Below are 12,699 nucleotides of genomic sequence, written 5' to 3'. Positions count from 1 at the left end.
CAGTGGGAATAAATATCGTGGAGATGTTGATTAGCATTTGATCCCAGCTGGGCCTCTGGAAGCTGCAGCACTGGAATGCCTTGGCAGTTTTTTAATGCTGAATAATTTGATTAGATCAGTGGCTGAGCCTGCTGCTCGTGGTGAGATAAACCCTCCCAACGCCGCGGCTCCCCCCGCGCCGCGCTCGCCCGGCTCCCTTCCTGGCTTGCTTGCTTTCTTTTATGGGGCCTTAAATACGTCGTTTAATCAACTCTACAATTTCAATTTGGCGCAGTTGTTGACTCGCATGGATGATAAGGTTCTGAAGACCCCATAGATTGCTGCCTGCTTTAACAGTGCCATTTTCCACGGCCTCCTGGCTTTTGCCCAGCCCGGCCCCAGCCCAGCCTGGGAGCGGCAGAGGATCCATGTGCGAGGCCAAAGCTGTCTGTCAGGCACGCAGAGGTCTCCAGGCTCTGCGCTGTGCAGTTACGGCCGGGGACACGTCCCCCCGCACGGTGACACGATGGCAACAGCCAAGGGTTCCCTTTCAAAAACAGTAATAACAGATCGGTTTTGTCCTTTCGGGACACAGAAAGTGTGAGGACGAGGGAGGGAAAACTGCAATTACCCAAGACCTCGGTGACCGAGCCCAATTAAACACAGGCTCTGAAACTGTCTTCTCCCTCCCGTAAGAAAGAAGCACGGGGCACACTCCTGCACTATCGAAACCCCTTTTACTTCTAATCTAATTTAAATAACACTGTAGGCATTCCTTTCCAACAGAAGAATAATCAGTCCAGCCAGGGGCCAGTGAGAGTGCAGTGACCAGCCCTCACTCTCCTACCACAGGTTTTCCTCTGAAATACTCTGCTGATGGCTATTTTAAAGCATACTTGAAATATCTTCTCATCAGCAGGACATCATTTAAAACCACCCAAGCTTCACCTGCCCCGCTGCCGCGCTGCAGTTCCATTTCTCCCTTTTTCCCCCTACACCAAAAAGGGAAACCCCTGAATTACCAACCCAGCGTTTTCCATCTGAAAAGAATGATTTCATCTGAAAAAGCAGAACTGTGTTTGCAGCCACTGACCCAACCGAAGAGAAATAAACAGGCAGAGGCTTCTTGTGTTTACTTACACTTATTAGCATGCAGCAGAGGGTGTGAGGGTGATACTAGCTGACAAGCACCGTCTCAAACTTTCTCCCCTTGGTTTAGTGGCTTGCGATTCTCACGCACAACAAACAACGCTGCTCCCGCGGCTCAGCCCGCCGCCTCGCCGGCACATCTGGAGCACGCTCCACATCTGCAGGACAGCTCTGCCCGCGGGAGGCACCGCGGAGGCTTCTGCCGGCCGCAGAGGGGAAGGACGCAGCCTACGAACGCAGACACCTCTGTGAAGATCAGCGGCTTCCCTCTGCTCGGGAGGGAGCATTTCGCACAATATCACCCAACAGAACAAGGCAGGGTTGGCTTCATCCTTTCTGAAAACCAAACAGAAGTCAGGCAAACACGAAGCGCGGCCCTGTTCTGCAGCTCTAACAGCCCACCCCTCGCAAAGTGGCAAGTGCTGATTCAGTTCAAGTGGCCAAAGCCAGAGGGTGGCCCAGCACGGACTGGTCCTGTTCTAGTTCCCACAGGCTGGTCAGGTCCAACACACCTCTAACTGACAAGAAGCCACCACATAGATGCAGTATACAGCCCCATTTAAACTGGGGGCACTCCAGTCTAAACTGGTGTCCCTGATATTTATCCAACCAGCTCTTACGGCCAGTTTCCCATTACCATGGAAAGAATCAGTGTGAGACTCCCCAGACCCCGACCACCTCCACCCAGCTCTCTGTGCAACAACAGCAGCACCCTGTGAAAGCATCCCTAGCATAGCCCGTGGCTCATGCTTGCAGGGGATGTTGTCTAACCACGGGTATCTTTAATGGAAATAGCCCCTAAGGTGGGACAGACGAACAGCAGGGTGCTGGAAGGAGCTGCACTTACCCCTACAGCCTGGTGGAGCATGGCACCGGGCACCTTTGGTCAGGTGCTGGCATTTAAGTGCAACAGGTACAAACGAGACCCTGCTGAAACAAACGGGAGTGTAGCCACCAGCTTCAAGGAGGCCAAGATAAGTACATCAAATGAGAAGGTTTGATTTATGTTGAACATTAGATACATCTCCAACTGGTAAAAGAACATGTTAAGAGCATAAAAATAGCTATAGTGGCTCATCTCTGGGAGAAAGCAATGGCAAACGCCCGCTGAAGAGCATAAGAACAGAGCAAGCGAACAATGATACTTCATCAAATACTCTATTAACCTCCAGTAATTTATGGCTCAGGATCCTTCAGAGCCAGAAATAATGTCTGTGTATGGATGTATGATGGATCTTTCTGCCATTAATTTGTCCAGTAGCTTTCTGAACCCATGTAAATTTTACCTTTCACAGCGTAGGTGAAAGAGCTCTCCTGTTGAACCACGCACATGAGACCAGCCCCCTTCCACTGCCCAGCGCCCGCACTGCTGGCCCCCCTTCACCCCCGTTGTTCTCATGTGGTGAGACACGACCAGCAGCTAATCCTGGTTTTGCAGGCCTCACCTGCATTCCTCCATTCCAGGCTGAACAGCCATGCCCAAGGGAATCCTGCCTTTATCCTTGCTCATCCCTGGGGTCCCGCTCTGGACCCCTCTATCGCCATCTTTTGTCATGGGTTAGGGACAGAATAATGCAGGGTTGCAGGCAGGGCTGCCATACAGTTATTTACAGCAGCATGGGGCTTTTTCGTTGGTCCCTAGCTTTCCCTAATAATTCCCAACATTCGGTTTGCTTTAGGCCACTGCTGGATGCTGAGCTAGTGTCTCCCAAGACTCTCTTATCGCAGCCCTTTTTTTTCACTCCTGGGTGCTGGCCATCACTATAGAGCCCTCTGCTCACACAGAGATGAGATTTCCAGTTCTATGTCCCCATCCACCTTGAATTTCACCTGCCTCTGCCCAGCCTCTCACTCCAGAGATACCCCTGTGACTTCTGTAGCTGGCCCTGCCTTTAGAAAGACGTTCAGGGTGTGCTATCAACAAACTCAGCCATCTCATCCCTTTTCTGGATCATTTACTCTTCCCTCTTCTGGTGCTGGCTCCAGCACAGACCCCATGAATCTCCCCTCTGAAAACACTGGAATTCCTCGACATGGTCCTTTAGCCCTGCCACAGGGAGCCGCTGCTGGGCCAGCTCCTTCTTCAGGACTTTGCTGACGGCCTTGGCCAACACCTCCCTGCCACACACTCACCAGCTTCTCCTAAAGGAACCCAAAGCCCTTGTCCCACAAAGCACACGCTCCAGCTGGTGGCTGGTCCTGCACGTTGTGGTTGTTTCTATCAGGCTGCCCGATGAGACAGCAGTCACCAGCTCGTCCCTGCTACTCTTCAGAAAAACCTGTTGCATTATTCACCTTCTAGACATTTGGTACCAAGAGGATTTAAAATGAGAGACTATATAATATCAATATTAGATTGCTTCCATCACGTTAGAACTGTTGGGCAAATACTACCTGTTCATAGCTCTTCATAACTGTTCAGGTGATTTAGTTGCCTTAAAGCTCAACACTACACATCAACACTTCACTCTGAGACAGGTACAACCACAAACCCATCACTGCTCCGCTCGCTGGGTTTGGTTGGCTGGAATGTCGGGACGTGTGGAAGCTGGTGGGCAGAGTACGTTACGGGCATCATTAACTGCAAAACACCATGGACACAGACACAGGAGGCAAGACCTCAGTGTGGGAATGCTGACACTGCCAGCACAGGAACGCCTCCAAGGGCAGAGCTGCTCCAGCGACCGGATCCTCTGCCTTTGCCTCCCGTATACCTTTGGCAAAAGGTGTTTTGCATGAAATTAAGAGCAGGATTTGTTTCTTCAAACTTTTGCAATGGTAACAGCTGCTTGTTTTGGTGAATTTGACAGGGACTCTCTTTTGTCTCTTTTTTTTCCTTTTTTTTTTTTTTTTTTCCCCAGAAATTCCATGGAAAGTGTTTTAAGAAGTGCTAACTGACAGGCCTACACAGGCTGCCTCCACTCAGGGAGCACTCTGCACAGTTGTTAACTTGTTAGACAGGAGCTAGATTACAATCATAAATAAATGATTTGCTGTCTCCTTACATTCAGACATGTAGCTTTTAAAGTGTAGCTGTCATCCCTGAATCAGATTTAGTCAAATGCTGTGTAACTGCAAAATTATCCTATCCTTACCTTTTTTTATTCTCCATATAATGGACAGTTAAATTGGATTTTCAAATTTGAAGTGCATATGTTTTTCAAATCCCCACAGGGTTGCCATTTTTTCATTTCTAAAGCAACTCACTAATGTTTATCATTACCACACAGAAATATTACAATTCTTAAGGGGCACCTTATAAAATCAGTACAGGAGAAATATGCTTTATCGTCTCGAAATGAACCCAATTTCTCAGCTGATTTGCAATTTATTTACATGTTAGCATTTGATTTTCTGCTGATTTATAGCCCCACATGCCTGTGTCTTAGCTGCTTTCTAAATAAACACAATCAGGTCAGGAAAGCTAATACCAAATTACAGAGCTTTGTTCTAGCTTTACTCTATTAATGAGTTAAATCTTTTACCAATAGTGCCTCGTCTCCCTTAGCTCCGAGTGCAGGGGGAAGTCATGCATGGTATTTTATAAGGCTCCAGTCCTGCTATGCTATAAATAATCAGGAGGTGTGGAGAATCCAAGGGGAAAACAGAGATCTTAGGAAAAGCACCACCAAAAGACGTGGGATCACAATTCCTCTTATTTTTTCCCTAAGCTGTAAATGCTGCGATTCAGGCACACTCAGGAGCACTGTGCTGGGGACATGTTATCTCACACAGCCACCTAAGACCTGCCCAGCGCAGCTTTACAGGGAACGCGCCATGCACTGCACCCACTGTCAGCGCATTCTGGCAATGGATGGCCAGCACTGAGGGCTGGGTTAGAGTGAGGTTTTTAATGGCAGGTAAATTATTCATTGGCATATAAAATAATACGCTCAGCTTTAACTAACGTGGTAGTAAAAATAACCGCTGGCAAAGATCTCGTATTTTCAAGGTTCAGTTCATTAATAAACAATATGCAAGCGATTCAGCACAAAGCAGCTGGGAAGTCCAAGTGACTTGATGGGCACCTCGGAGGGAGGAGAGCTGGGAATTCAGATCTGCATCAGTCTTGGGGAAGAGCACCTCTTCCACGATTTCAGGTGCATGTGCAAATTCTATGGATAATTAATGCAACAGTTACTTCAGCAGCATCAAAAGACCCACTGTTTAATTCAACATCCTATGAGCGCAGTGTGACAGCAGAGAGGAGCATTATTCCTGGCAATGAGTGACAGAGGGCATCAAGCATTCTTCTGAAATGCTCTTGCATCTCCCTCGCATGGCACATCAGGTGTGTCTGAGCTGCATTAATTACAGGAGCCGTTGCCAGCCCGCAATGTGCATGCTTGTGCTCGGCTTACTGGGACATCAACCTGCCCTCGCATCACACATGGACCATGGGAGCAACCAGTGCCGGTGCAGGGCTGTGCGACCTGGAACTGGGACCTGCAGGGGCTGGGGAGGGATCCATAGAGATCACACTGGCCGTGCCTCAGGCACTGCAGCACCAGTGTGAAAAAGCCAGAGCTCAGTTTGTTTGGAGAGGTCGCGGTGTCTTTACCCTGGTTGTGAACTGGCTGCCCTTCGAAGAGCTGGTGCCTGATGCTCACCCCAGTGGAGCCCCCCATGCTCCACGCAGGCACACACACCGTGCCCAGGCAGCAGCAAGGGGTGTGCTGCATCTGCTGCCAACCTCCAAACCCTGTGCTAATTCAAAACCAAAGTGTCAAGAAGGGACCTATCCAGGGGTGAGCTGGTGAAGGAGGAGCCAGGTTTGCGTCCTGACCCAGCATCCCTTCCCCAGGCTGCTCTGCTGAGATGCTCCCCGCAGGCTTCGCAGCCAGGCCTGCAGGTCGCAGACTGTGGAACAGTGGCTTTTTGTTTCCTCCTATTGACACTGATCATAATTGTTAGCCCATCGATTGACACACAGACTCCTTGACAGAATAACAAGGAATGCTCTGTGCCAAATTATTCACTCTCTGCCGGCTAAATCGTGCTTCCTCCTGCAATCAAACCGCAGCCGCCTCCAGCACGGGGAAAACAAAGGTCCTGTAATTCCAAGTGGGGATGCAAAGAGCTGGGCAAGAAGCAGCAGAACGTCAGGTTCCCGGAGCTCCCACCGCCTGTCAGTAACAGGGATGTGACAGCAATAATGATACCTCGGCAGAGCCGGCCCTGCCGTCTGTGCAGCCAGAGCAGCAGGGACACCCGGGAGGAAGAATGAAGCACGCCGAGTGGAAAGGGCTGAGCAACCGAAAGCAACCGAGAGCAGGGCAGAGACCTCTTGTACCCTCAGAATTTGGATCCTGCAGCCCAGGGTCTGTCCTGCAACCCTAAATTAAAAATAACAAGTCTGGGTTTGGATTTGGGGCTGGTTTAAAGCCAGAGCGGCTCCTTTGAGGCCAGGCAAACCGACCAGCGCAGCGCTGTTTGCCTCAGTAGGCAGCACTGATTTGCAGTGGGTTGTGGCCCCGTTCAGCTTCATGCCCACGGTGAGCAGCTTTCCTCACCCTGCCTTAGGAACTCGGAAGGAATCACCTGGGGCTGAACATACACTAGAGAAGCAGCAGGGAAAGTACACTCCTCCTCCCCCAGGAAAGGTTCTGTTGCTGGAAATCACAGCTCTTCCCAGTTATTTCTTATATGAATATTCATCCGTGCCGGGATCTCATTCAGAAGGGATGACTGAAGAACCTGTGGGTGCCTATGCAAAAATACAGGCACTTGACACCAAAGATGCTTGTTTAACTGATGTGAAATCTCTCCAGTTTCCTTCTCCCAGTATGTACACAGGCTTTGTGGGACGAAATACATCATCCAGAGCATCATTCATCAAAGACCTAGAATGATGCACAACTCATGGGATAGAGAAAGAAAATGGCCACCCAGGCAATGGCTTAAGGACATCCAACACATTCAAGGAGCAAAAAATTTTCCATGAATTTGTGCCGGAATAAGGCTTAAACAGGGGCCTCTCTATACCATATTGTGTCAGAGTCATCTGTGCAAATCTGTGGCACGGTCCCAAAGGGAACTCTGGCATGTCGGGCTGGGCACGGATTAGTCAGGAGCTAGAAAGGGCTTATAAAAACCTGACATGAAAACGCTCTGCTTTGTGTGCATTTTTACAGCATGAGGCTACCTACGGAGAGCTGTTATCCCAGTGGCTGCTAGGCAGGAGCAGGGAAAAACAAGGAAATACATTTTGGGAAAGAGAAAGGACTTCAAAGGCGACGTCCTCGCAGTGCTGCTGAAGAACCTCTCCTGGCACTGGGGGAGCTGGACCCGCGCCATTCGCAGACACTCCTGATAATGCCCTTCCAGCCTTCCCTTCCCCTCGTTCCCTTTGTTTTGACTTCACGCCGTTTCCAGAGCCGGTTCCCCCGTCCCTCCCACAGGACCCCACTCCGGAGCCATCCCTGCCCGTTCCCTGCAGAACCCCACAGGCCGGAGGATCCTCCAAAACCTCCTTTGGAGAAACGGGGGCAGAGAAGGAGGGAAGCGGGTCCTCAGTGATGTGAGTGTTACAGAGCCCTGAGATAAGCCGGGCTCGTTAATAGCCTTCCTAAACCCGCAGTCGCAGTGGCTGATCTCCTCCGCGGCACTTTGCTGTGTGAGAGGGTTCAAATCTGCCGGCGGATCTTGACATTTGGGATCCGTGGTGGGCCACATGCTCGCAGACCTGCAGCCTCCCCACCCTGATCGACCGCGCAGCTCCGCCGCGATGTGGCAGATTGTTTGGAGGGATCCATGTCAGGGTATTTTAGGAAAGTCACTGCTAGCGCTGCTGTGAATAATCCCTCTGTGCATTGCACAAATCCCTTCCCGTTGGAATTAGCATGGCAGCGCTGGAGCTTTCCGAGGGCTGCTGCCGGCGGAGATGAAGTGCCTGGTGCAGCGGCAGATGGACCCGCTCGGGTCTGCAGGGAAGAGCCTGTCTGTGCAGCAGCACCTTTGCTGTTGTCCTAATGGGAGCCCAGCCACCCACCTGCAAGCACCACAGCGTTGGGAGCCTCAGTGATCATCTGCCACCCGGATGATTCATAGGCACTGCTCATGAGCATCCTCCACTGCTGTGGTCCAGGCTGCGACACCCAGTGGGACCCACACCCCACTGTGGCACTGGTCCAGGCACCCTTCTCCCCAGCACTGCTCATCCTGCTTACAGCAGGGTACCAGCACCCAGCTCCATGCTCTGCTGCTTTGTGAGAAGCTTTGGAGGCTCTCTAACAGACCCCAGCAGAACGACTTTGTTCTCCTCAGCCCACAGACTGCTTAATTAGTTAATAATTTACTCCAGATAAACCTGATCGGAGCTCCCTGGTTTGCAGTCTCAGCTGCCTCCCTGATACCTCCGGCCTCTCTGGAGGGATGGGGATGAGCGGGGGGAACAGCACCGGGCACTGGTGCCTTTTCCAGCAGGATTCCCCCGCTCCATTGTGGAGCTGCAGACCTGCTCAGCAGAGCCCCTTTCAGTGAACCTGGTTTCTCCAAACCACACTCACTTCAGTCGTGTTTTGCAGGAAGGGGGTGGGGGGGAAACCCTAAATATTTTCCTTGGGATAAGCCTCGTGTTAGAGCCATGTCCCTTTCATACTGTTGCACATGAGCTGGTGTTTAAGGCAGGGAATCATTGTATAACCCAGTGCCTGTGGGATTAAAAAAACTAAAACATAGAGTCTCCATGGAAATGGAGGCCATATCTTTTGAAAACTGTATCAGAGCTCTCTATCCTCTCCCCTTTATCATTGTATTTTAACCTACCAGCTGCATATTTAAGAGCAGAGCTTGCAAGATGATCTTACCCTTTTTTATTATTTTCCCTTATGTGTTAAGGGAGGGAATACTGACAGGGACAAGTGACAGCTCGCTAATTATTCCCTTACTGCCACTGCTGTTCTTGTTTTGGACGTGTTGCTCATTTTCCTCTGCTCTTCGCACTGAATAATGCATGGATCCCTATCAGTATTCATGCAGTACCTTCGGGAACTGCCAGCCTAACTAGCTGATAACTGATTCAGTTTGTAACCGGTGCCTTTGGGAGTTGCAAGGAAAAGTAGCCAAGAACAAATTTAACACTTCTTTCTCATTGCCTTAGAACATCAAGGAGAGGTACAGCAGGACCGCGCATGACATCCATTCCTTGCCTGGAGCTGTTGGAGGTACATAACCAGAGTACGTGCGTTTAACCCAGCGCGGTGCCGCCTGGGAGGTCAATGGGTGATCCAGATGGGAGCACCCAGGAGGGAGAGGGCCGGGGAGCGCTGCTCGGAAGCAGTTGTTTTCAGCAGATGCCCTCTCTAGGTTTGCAGGGAGGTGCCAAGAAAAGCCACCCCAGAGCCATCTGTACTTTGGAGTCAGGAGCGGTGCAAGCCTGGTGCAGGCGCCGCGCTGCTCCCCCAGTTATCGCCTGCTATCGGCATGGTACGAGCACATCGGACCGGCGACCCCAGGGCTGGAGCCAGCCAGGAGAGGGACTGGGCACAGCCTCTGCTGCACCCTGGAAGTGCAAACTGGCGATGCAGGGCACGCGGCTGCCCCTGAGCAGCACATCAGAAGCAGGACCTGGCCCCTTGCAGCAAGGTCGACGTTGCTCCAAAGCGAGCTCCGAGAGCACCCCCTCTTGCCGGGGCAACATAAAGTGGATGACAAGAATCAAGAAAGGAATTTTGTCTCTTCTGCCATTAAATCTGATTACAAGCAGGAAGAAAGGGACAGCAAAATTTGGCATTTCATATGTGCCACATTCACTCAAGGTGAACAAACTGCCTATGACATGGGAAACACGGCTCCTGCCCCACTGCAAGGACTGGGCTCGTGCTACTGGGAGCTGCTCTGTGGGAAAGGGGCTGTTCCCTCCACAGAAAGGATGAAAATAGCACTGAGCAGTTGGCTGAAAACTCTTACCCGAGCTTTTCATCTGACATGTGTCAGATGGTGTGACCTTAACCACCCTTGATGGCACGACCTTAACCATCACATTCAGTTTCATCCCTCTCTGTGTGTGTGTGTGTGTGTGAATATATATATATATTTAAACTAGGACCAAGGAGGAAGATATGCACTGGGTTTTGGGTTGCATCAAAGTTGTCAGATGCGTCTTCTGAAGGAGCTGAAAGCAGACGGGGAGATGACCCTGTAAGTGTCCATCACGCCTCATGCGACGGACAGAGGTTCCAGCAGGAAAATCTAAAAGGTCTTTCTTGGAGCTCGCACCAGGAATTCTTTCACTGGTTCAAACAAAACGAACTTCATTGAGAAAGTTGAGGCGTTCCTCTTCCAGGTACGGACACTGCAGCTGAATGCGGGGCAGTCAGCGAGCGAGCTCACAAGGGTCAATGCTCTTGAAACTCAGCCAGGCTCGAGAGCAGCTCCATCAAGATCTAACAGAAGAGTCTCGGCTGAGCCGTGCACGTCCCCCACCATCAGTCGAGTGCCGGCAGCCACAAGTGCTGCCTTCAATGGGAGCCCTCTGACGTGGGGGTGAGCACCGGGGTGTCGAGGGACACGGGGACCCCGATTGAGAGGCCCTTAACTCAGACCAAGCTGGTTTGATAGAATTGATTCTTCACTGCTCTCATCTCAGGCCTCCCTGCACTCTCCTGCAAGGATGCGCCACTCTTGCTCTGGTAGCACAAGGAAGACAGAAACCCTGTGTCACCTGCCCCATCAGCCCTTCCGAAACATGCAAATGGGGGATTCACTGACAGCAACATCCGGGGGGGGGGGGGAAGATCAACCTCCCTCCTCCTGGGTTCTGCAAAAGTTGACAGCAGTTTGTATTTAGAGTCTGCTAAAACCCAGGCTAATTGGGCAAAATTAGTGACATCTTTTAAAAGGTAGAAGAGAGCTGAATAACGCCGATCTCTCTCTCATGCTGTCTATAATTACAGCAAAAAATAGGATGTCAATGGGAAAATGAACTAAGGGATTGAAACCCCCTGGTAATGACTGCACTCGTATGCCTTGCCCCCAGCCTGCCGGAGAAGTTTGGCTTCAGCTTCAAGACACACATTGTTAGCTTGGCAGTGTCACTCCTGCGCCTGTTTTGGGAACAATTTCCCCCCAACCATAGTAAGCCTTGGAAAGACATCCACCAGTGTCTGTGGTGCCCCTGGGGAGCCCCTTGGAAGACAAGAAAAAAAGCCTCAAGATACTGTATGTCAGTCTATCTCTCACTATAATTATCTTTATTGATTGGGGAATCATTTACATTTCCATATCTCCAAGTTTCCTGTTAGTGCCACTGTTTAGATGTGTTCATGGATCAGATTTCAAGAGGTTTCATCCCAGAGAATAAAAAAGCCTTGTTATGTATGAACTATATGCAAATCTCTAAAGAGAGGTGATGGGGCTTTATGGCAAGAAATAACACTGGGAATCACAGTGTCAGCGGAAGCGGCCGTGTCAAAGCCATTTTTTCACAGCACCCCCAACACACAGCAACACCCAGCACAGATTTCCTCCGTTTCCAAGCCCAATATTTACTGAAAACAAAGGAGAACAGAAATGCAGGAGGACACAAAGCCACCAAACCAGAAATTCTTCTTTCCGGTAGGTTTGCAACGTGTCCTGAGGGGATGGCTCCTCTTGGAGACAGGTAGACACAAATATCTGCTTAACTGGGGCTTGGAAGCAGTTGAGGCTGCTCCTCAGAGCATGCTCTCCCCTAAGTACTCAGTTCTGCCTTAAGAAAGGAGCCTGCTTGTGTTCTTTATGGCTTCCCCATTGTGTAGCTCCACATCTTCTGGTGCTTGTGGGTGGCAGAATGAACCAGCTGAGATCCCCTTCACCCCAGCACCCCAGTGCTGTGCAGGGTGCCCAGGTTAAGCCTCGGGCTGTCTGCCAAGGAGAACTGTGTCTGCCTGTCTGCTGGGGGATGCTGACTGGGGGTAGGGAAGCAGCAAAAATACCCGTTCATGACAAGAGGTGTGCAATGACCCCTGGAGCCTTAGGAGCGAGGTCCCGGGTGCGGTGCTGGCAGTAATTAGCCAGCACTTGTTATCCCTGCAGGAATTAAAGCTGCAGAGTTGTGCTGCTCCTCAGCAGTGCCCAGCACTGCTGAAGGAAAGAGCAGGAGAGGGTCTTCTGCATCCCCTCCTGCATCACAGGCCCTCAGTCACAGCACATCAGGGCCCAGATGTGCATGTGCACCGCAGGTGAGAGCACTGCATCCCTGCATCCACTGGGTACATCCCAGCCCTAGGGCTTGGACCCATCCGTGCCCCGGCTCAGCAGTCAGGCTGCAGACATCTCGGAGCAGCCGCCTGCCTCCCTCTCCCCAGCCCCTTACACGCTGCCTGCTCGGTCTCACCCAGACTAGGCACAGAATCATGCTCCAAAATGGATGTTTTTCACATTAAAGAGCTCCACAAACATTTTATTTCCCATTTGTGGCCCTTTTGCAAACAGCAGAGAATCCACTCTTTCCTACAGAAGATTTGTGTCCGAGGGAGCTCCCAGGCTGACATAAAGCTGCCCATACTTTCAAGAGGCCTCTCTGGTAAGCTCTTATTTCTTGGATTCCTTCCCAAAATGAGGCAGTATCACTTATGGGAAGCAGCGAAC

Source organism: Lathamus discolor, chromosome 12 (assembly GCF_037157495.1).
Source record: "Lathamus discolor isolate bLatDis1 chromosome 12, bLatDis1.hap1, whole genome shotgun sequence".
In the NCBI taxonomy this organism is placed as follows: domain Eukaryota; kingdom Metazoa; phylum Chordata; class Aves; order Psittaciformes; family Psittacidae; genus Lathamus; species Lathamus discolor.
The sequence above is the reverse complement of the archived record's forward strand: the minus strand, read 5'-3'. Positions refer to the sequence as shown.